This window comes from Maniola jurtina, chromosome 9 (assembly GCF_905333055.1).
Source record: "Maniola jurtina chromosome 9, ilManJurt1.1, whole genome shotgun sequence".
In the NCBI taxonomy this organism is placed as follows: domain Eukaryota; kingdom Metazoa; phylum Arthropoda; class Insecta; order Lepidoptera; family Nymphalidae; genus Maniola; species Maniola jurtina.
In genome coordinates, this window is record NC_060037.1 from 14,843,805 (window position 1) to 14,852,259 (window position 8,455).

Sequence of the window (8,455 nt, forward strand, 5' to 3'; positions counted from 1 at the left end):
AGGAGTAACTTAGTAGTTGGTAGTAAGTAGTTAGACGTTGAAGTGTCAATGTGTGTGTTAATTATTGTTAATTATGAAAATTATAGCCAGTATCACTCCTAATAATATAAGATAATCATGTGATGTTAAGTCGTCAATGTCAGAATACAGTTTTAATTTAAAGTCAATTATAGAATTATAGATCGAAGAATTCGTTAAGGTCATAAAAAAGTATCTACATGTTAAGTTATTTAAATAGTGCAGTTTTGAATCGGTTTAAAGGCAATAATTTAATTGTTGAATAATGATAATTAATTAGGTGAACTTAAAACTAAATCTGTGAGGGTTCCAAACGCACCCTGGTCTGAGAAGAGCCCACAACCAGCATAGCTGGGTATTCTTTTATTACGAACATTTCAACATAATATTCGAACTATCAAAAATGTTTAGGGCAATATCGCTACGTCTACTCGTGAGTGTAGAGCTTGATGAATAAGATCGATTTGCTTTCACGTATTTAGGTAGCCAGTCTTATTTTTAAATGCACAAAATCTGTACACAATTTTAACCTCTATTACATTCTGTGAAGTGCTTGATTGGCATCAATGCATTTTTATATAATAGAGCGTGGACAATCGTACTTCTTCAACGCTTAATAAAGGTTTTGTCCCTACTCTAAACGCATGGTTATTCGCATTTTAGATGAAAGAATTTAGGGTGCATTTCTATATTGGTGAATTGCAATTTGCATTGTTTTTATTCAGTTTGCAGACGTGATCTGTTTTAAATCTCTGAAGGGACAACTTCTTGATGAAAGCGACTCTAAATAAGTACCTACACAGACTGCCAAAATCATAACCCTTCCCTTTGGCTTTGCCGTAGTCGGGTAAAACGAGACAAACACATGGTAACAATATTATTATAACCTAAGTTATGCCCGCGATTTCGTCCGAGTGAATTTTAAAAGTAAGGCTAATCCAGAAAAATATTTATCACACTAAAATTATAAAGGCGAAAGTTTGTATGTGTGTATGTGTGTGTGTCTGTGTGTGTGTGTGTGTGTGTGTGTGTGTGTGTGTGTGTGTGTGTGTGTGTGTGTGTGTGTGTGTGTGTGTGTATGTTTGTTACTCCTTCACGCAAAAACTACTGGACGGATTTGGCTGAAATTCAGAATGGAGATAGATAATATCCTGGATTAGCACATAGGCTACTTTTTATCCCGGAAAACCAAAGAGTTCCCACGGGATTTCAAAAAACCTAAATCCACGCGGACGAAGTCGCGGGCGTCAGCTAGTTACTTATAGTACGCGACAGGTCGAGATGGCAATCGAGGTGGGGATGCCCCCCACACCCGCACAGCTTCGCGCTAACCCAGTGAGAGATAGCGCGTGTGATGTGCGGGGCGTCTCCCCGCCTCATACACCGATTGCCATCTCGATCTGTCGCGGACTAAGTATACCTACTTTCAAAATGCCCCTCATAGTAATGTTATGAGCTATTGCACCTTTAGGTTAATTATAATTTATAATTACATTGATGAGTGAAACAGACACAAAGTTGGCTTCATTCAAATTCCTCTCGTACATGTGTTCTACAAAGTTGGGCAAAAACTGTAAACATGTTGCATTACATTTAATTACCTACAATGTAATGAGTTTTTTCGCAATGCCCCATTCGGTAAACACAACATTTATAAAAAGGCAAGCGCATGCTTATTAGGTACTTAAGTAAAAGTTTCTGAGAATGTTCTTTTGTAAGACTTTTTACCCGACTACGGCAAAGCCGAAAGGAAGGGTTATGATTTTAGCAGTCTATGTATTTAGCGTTTAACCTCAACAATCAATCTATCAATCAATCAATCAGCCTGTATGCGTCCACTGCTGGACATAGACCTTCCACCACACAGGATCATCCGCCTTCCTCATCCATCCACTTCCCGCTATCTCCTTAAGGTCGTCAGTCCAGCGTGTTGGAGATATTCCCACGCAGCGCTTGCTGATACACCTACAGCCTGTATTTGACACTAGGTAGACTTCTTTGATTTCAAGTCACCCATAGCCTAATTTTTGACGGATCGCCGATTCAGCATTAACCCAAGCTTCCTCACTCTAGTTCACTCTGTCACTGAACAATAACTAAATACCTACCGTACATAATAACATGATTGACGAGGCCTCAAACATCTGCATTGACGACTCATTCATCTTAGCACCACCAACTTTGTGATACCCTCAACATAACCCTTAATACATATGAGATAAAGTATAAACTCCTTTGACCTGGTAACAAATATAACTATGTAACTATTCGCAGATGTGTTGATAGATTGATCGCCCAAATTATTGAGTTGCAAATAAACGGTTTTTGTGGAATAAACATTATAATAGCTACGGTACAGATGGCGAAACCATTATGACTAAATAGTTCGGTATTTAGTGGCGTAATATTATAATCTTCATACTAGTGACCCGCCTTAGCTTCGCCCATAAATGCACGGTGAAATTTTAGTGGTTTTAGACTCCAATACAAGCTAGCCCTTGACTGCAATCTCACCTGCTGATGAGTGATGATGCAGGTTAAGACGGAAGCGGACTAACCTGGAAGGGGTATGACAGTTTGTATTAAAATCACATTCCCATTGGTTTTTACACGGCATCGTACCGGAACGCTAAATAGCTTGGCGGCATAGCTTTGCCGGTATAGGGTGGTAACTAGCCACGACAGAAGCCTCCCACCAGACCAGTCCAGATATTTAAAAATTATAAAATTCAAAACCCTGCCGGGAATAATTGCGGGACCTCTCACTTATAAGACCACACAAAGCTTATTACTACGCCAGGGAAGTCGTCCAGATTTATTCCTAATCAGAATAATCTTACTTATCTATTCAATGCCCATAACCTTCACATCGTGGGGTTAAAACAACACACACCGTAGTACCTAGATCAACAATCAGCATCACGAATTAACTACCCCACGCATAACTGCAGCGTAACCCAAAGATCCCAGATTCCGCGCGCGTACGGAACCCGCGTAACTTAATTACGTACCCACAATGCCGCGTGATTGGCCCACGGACGGAATCCTAATTCTCCCAATTCAACCTCACACTCGTGGGCACGATGTTTTGGTTATTTTTCCCCATATTCAACCGTCTAGACCAGGGGTCGGCAAGTAATTTTAAGTGCGTTCCGAATACTGTATTTTTTTATCGAGGTCCATAAAAAAAGCGAAAAATTACACCGACGTGTCTTGAGCCAGTTTATTATAGTTTGGTTTACGTGAAACGCAAATGCGAAATTTATAATCCTACCAAAGTGTATATTATGTATGATACAAAATGTGCAAAAGTTAAACTTTTTAATTTATTCATTCAATAGGTATTAAAAATATTCAGCGGGCCAAGATTCGATCGTCCGCCTGTTGCCGACCGCTGGTCTAGACTCTAGAGTTGAACCATTTCACAGATAGCATGTGAAAAATCACGTGAAAAGCCTTTCACATGACGTAGCATCTAAAGTAGCCTGTGAATAGATTTTACGAAGCGAAATCTGATAACGTTTGAAATTATTTACATTTAATCCCGCTCTTTTGTTCCGCACGCACGGTCTTCGACCTGAGCTAAAGAGCACGTGAGCGAGAACACTCGCATCGCTGCGTGTTAGAAAGAGAAAAAAGCCTAGTTCAATTAATGTAGCAAACAATCGTTTGCTAGGTCAAAATTACTACAGTATTATTGCTTCGTAGGATTACTTAATCTACCAAACTTTCGTTAAGGAAAACGATCCTTACGATGACCGAGAAAAAAGCTGATAACCCTCAAACGGCTAAACTCCTCTTTTTAACCGACTTCCAAAAAAGGAGGAGGTTCTCAATTCGTCGGGATCTTTTTTTTTTTTTTATTTTTTTTTTTTTTTATGTATGTTCCCCGATTACTCAAAGACCCCTGGACCGATTTGGAAATTTTTTTTTTTGTTTGAAAGGGTATACTGTGCAGGTGGTCCCATATAAATTTGGTGAAGATCTGATGAATATCTTCGGAGATGGAGAACAGAACTCCTCAATGGATAAGAGCAAATTGCTCGCGATCACTGTAATAGCTTAGTAAACAGTAGGGTTTTAACTGGGCATAGCATATTATAGTACAGTGGGGCCACTAAAAATTGTGAAATAAAAAATTTTCAAAAGAAAAATAAAACTGACTTCAAAAACCAAAAACACTAAAAAGTAGAAAATAATTTTTGTTTAGCTACACATGTAATGTACCTAGGTATGAAGTCGGGCGAGCTTCACTCTTGGATTTCTAATTTTGTTTTAATATGCTCGCTCGACTTCATACCTAGGTACATTACATGTGTAGCTAAACAAAAATTATTTTCTACTTTTTAGTGTTTTTGGTTTTTGAAGTCGGTTTTATTTTTTGCCTCTAGAAAAAGGTTTTTAGCGGTAAAGGAAAATATCGTGAAAAATCTGCATAGTACAAATCTAAGAATAATGTTCTCAAAGGTGTGTGAATTCTGCTAATCCACACTTGGTCAATATGGTAGATTATAGACAAACCCTTCTCAATTCTGAGAAGACCCGTGCTCAATGCTCAGTAGTGAGCCAGCGCGACGAAAGAGCTGATCATGATGGATACTTTCTCATTTTCGGAACAAACCATGCTCGCTTCTTCAACAAACACTTGACAACAAAAATAAAAGAAAAATCTTCGTGTTCATGCATAAATTAGCCAAAATTCTGTAGTCAAGATTCAAAATAGTCCAAAAAATGTCTTGTTTCACTTTCGTAGTTACCTACTTGTGGAGGTGCCAGAATATGAACAAAAGTAATGTTGCTACTTGTCAAAAAACCAAAATCAAAATTCATTTATTTGATGTAGAAAATTAGTGTATTTTATGCCACACGTCTGTGTCTACGACCAGTTCTACTGCGAAGAGCCAGCAAGAATCCAGCAGTTGCTTTTTTATAATTGTAACAACGTGGTTACAATATTATATTACTATTACTATCAATATAGATATGTTGATTAATTATTATTATTATTTACTAAGGCCGGTCGCAGCTTTATAAATGAAATTGTTTAAAATGGTAGATATTTAGTATAGAAGCAGGCGTTATTTTGCGGGAGTTCATGACATACAAGGAACAAAATCGAAACGTGCGTCGAGTGGTGTTGGGATTTTTGTGGTGCTGCGTGGTGGTGGTGCGTGTGGCTCGCTTGGTGGTTGGCTTTTCCTGCATGTTTATCGATGGGAGGGCGGGCGGTACATGTCGCATGCTGCATGTTGCACCATACAGATTTCTTTGGTTTGGCGGATTATAGCAAATTAAGCTTTTTGTTCCTTGTATGGTAGATATTATTGTCTTTCTGACAAAACTCTCACAAATATAATATATTATTTTCTATTAATTTTAATTCAATCTATCTATAAATTGTTTACAGATAGATTGAATTATTATTTTCCACCGTGTGTATGAATGACACCATGTAACGTTTAACAGTTCATTACCATTATACAAGAATTCGCAAAAAAAATAGAGTTAACCATCTACAAGTAAATTCGCTTGAAATAAATACACTTTCAATAAAAATTAACCAAGTATAAGGGTATAACCTACCTTATTCCAATGTCGTGCACTCCATCGATCGTACACAGTCTACTGTAAATATTTGTCTACGGAACACCTTCCCAATTGTTCATTACACCTGCCTGACCAAGCTAAAAACACTTTTATTTTACACACGTAGAGTTTATTATCGTTTGAGCCCGAGATCGTAAGTCCATCGACGTGTCGTGTTTGCAGAGTCCAAACAAAAGACTTCTGGTTAACGATTGTTTAACTTCGATAGCTATTTTTAAACTGTTAAGTTTATATGTTTTATGTTCTAGTGTATCTAAGGTAGCTTGAAATATCTACGGAATATTTGATAATGATTATTACTAATTATGATTTTTAAATAATAAACCTCTATGATTTAAAAATACGTCTATATAATATGTATAGATATAGAAAAGAGTGATCTAAGCACCACTTTAAAATCCTATAAAAGCCTACACTTAAATCTGTTATAGTTAATTATATCGTTTACTATTTAGTCCATAGTATAACACTGAAACGAAAAATTCAGTCCAAAATCATTGTAAAATTACATAGTCTTACACACCATTGTAATAAAATAATTGTAAAATGTTCGTGTAATAAATTACATTGTCTGTAATAGCACTATGTAAAGTTCGGGAACTTTTTGTAATCGGAGCGCGCTGTAATCTTGTTTGAGTGCAGGGCGGGCGCCGCGCTCGCCGGTCCCCGAGCGAGTGAGCGCCGCCGCGCCGCCCGCCCAAACCACCAAACTGTCAAGCTATACGATATGCGTAATGCAAGAATGTACGAATGAATTTCATGCAAATGTACACGCGTATGCTTTTGGCAAAAAGCATATTATACAATCGAAGATTATGTAAATGATAAAAAAGCACGGATTTTACTCGCTCCAGCAATGCACGGGGCTTTAATTGCTTGTATAGTATGGCATATCATTGTAAATTGAACAATTGAAAAGAGCAACCGCCGAGTTTCTTGCTGGTTCTTCTCGGTAGGGTCGGCATTCCATACCAGTGGTAAATTATTTTGACGATTCAAAAGCACTTGTAAAAGTCTACTTGAATAAAAATCTATTCTATTATATTAGTAGGAACTAGGATTGAATTGGATGGTAGCTGTATATTTTTGAATTTTACTTTAGACACTTAAGATTTACAAAAAAATGATTTTCTTTTACTTTAACTTGCTTATTGTGTAAGGGTAATCTGTTACTTACCTAAAAACTTTTACCCCTTTTATGGATACCAAAAATGCTTTCCTCCTTAGTGAAAAACAAAGTCAAATACGTAGCCCCTGCGGTTAAAAGGTTGTGTGTTGATAGACCAGTTAGTGATTCAGTCAGTCAAAACAATTCTTTTAAAGGGTATTTGTATAGAAAATGAAGTTATAAACTTATAAACCCATATCGTAGGGTGTGGTGTGAAGTTACCGGCCGATTGCGCGCCATAAAACTACCGTAAAGGGCCCCAATCGAATTAAAACCCTGTAGCGATTTGTTGCCACTCTTTATTGCCCCTTGATGGACCTGATAATGGTGTGGCAGTAAAATGTTCTGGCTGTTTATTGACCTTGGATTTACCCCCCATCTAACGTTGTATAGTAATTAACTAATACCGGTGGACCCACGTGATTTGTCGAAATAAGCCCGACTAGTTTCGAAGCCATCCGGGATCCTTTTTGGGGTTCCGTACCCAAAGAGTAAAAACGGAGCCCATCAATAGGGCTCAAGGACTCAAAGTCGAAGTCATGTATTCAAATTGGATACTATTGTACACTTTCTGATTGTCAAACAATGATGCAGTGGTGATAATTAATTATGGTAACTTAAAACTAAAGCTACGAGGGTTCCAAACGCACCCAAATCTGAGAAGGGCCCACAAAAAACTCAGCCGGGTATCCTTTTTTTACTATCACCACTTTATAAAATCACTTATTCTTATTAGAAACATCAAAGCTGTTTGGCAACTCATTCCCAAGCTTTTATATCATTTAAACACTTCTTATTCTTATTCTTATTCTTAAATACTCTTGTAAATTATTGTAATAGGCTTTAAATCAGTTTACATATTTTTACGAAAACTTTTCTGTCTGTCCGTCATATTCAGACATTTCTCAAAATAAAGAATGGGTGAGTAAATTGCAAGTGTGCACTTAAATCCAATAAGACGTAATAAGACAAATAATTCCCGCCTTAAATCCCCGCCCCGCAATAATCCCTCGCAGGGTTCCTGACATATTTTTAATTAAATGCCACTTAGAAACGCCTTGCGGCTTCACTAGCTATTGCCTGAGGACTCCTACATTCAATTATATGCCTTACGTGAAGCACATAAAGTCTAAACTTCTGAAATACATTCGGATTGCAACAGATCTCTGTGACAGGCTCAAATTCACTAACTTCCTTGCGATAAATGCAGTTTTATTTGAAGTTTTATTAAAATAACTTTTGGCCTATTTCAATTTTAGTTTTGCACCCGCAATAATATGGGAAGTTTTTATTGTAAAAAAAAATTAAAGAAAAAAAGAGATGCATCGGCCGGGAATCGAACCCGGGCCGCCCGCGTGGCAGGCGAGCATTCTACCACTGAACCACCGATGCTTACGAACATTTGCGTAAATTAGTCGTAGATACATGATAAGTTCATAATAATAATAACCTTATTTAAATAATGGCTGATAATAAAAATAATAATGAAGCAATATTGTTTGCTCAGCTTTTCTAATGTCAATGATATCAGTTGCATAACAGATAGTTAAAGTTACATCATGGTTAGCGTTAAAGTTTCACCACGAAAGGCACCAATAAGGAACAAAGTTAGCTCTCATACCTCTAAGCAACAATGATTTTAAAGTTAAAATAAATCAACTT

The 8,455-nt window shown here is 37.3% G+C and overlaps 1 non-coding gene across 1 annotated transcript; it reads right to left on the reverse strand.

Annotated features, from left to right (window-relative positions):
• Nucleotides 1-8,114: 8,114 nt before the first annotated feature.
• Nucleotides 8,115-8,185, reverse strand: Trnag-gcc. The gene has a single exon. It is a non-coding gene; the product is annotated as a tRNA-Gly (tRNA).
• Nucleotides 8,186-8,455: the final 270 nt, after the last annotated feature.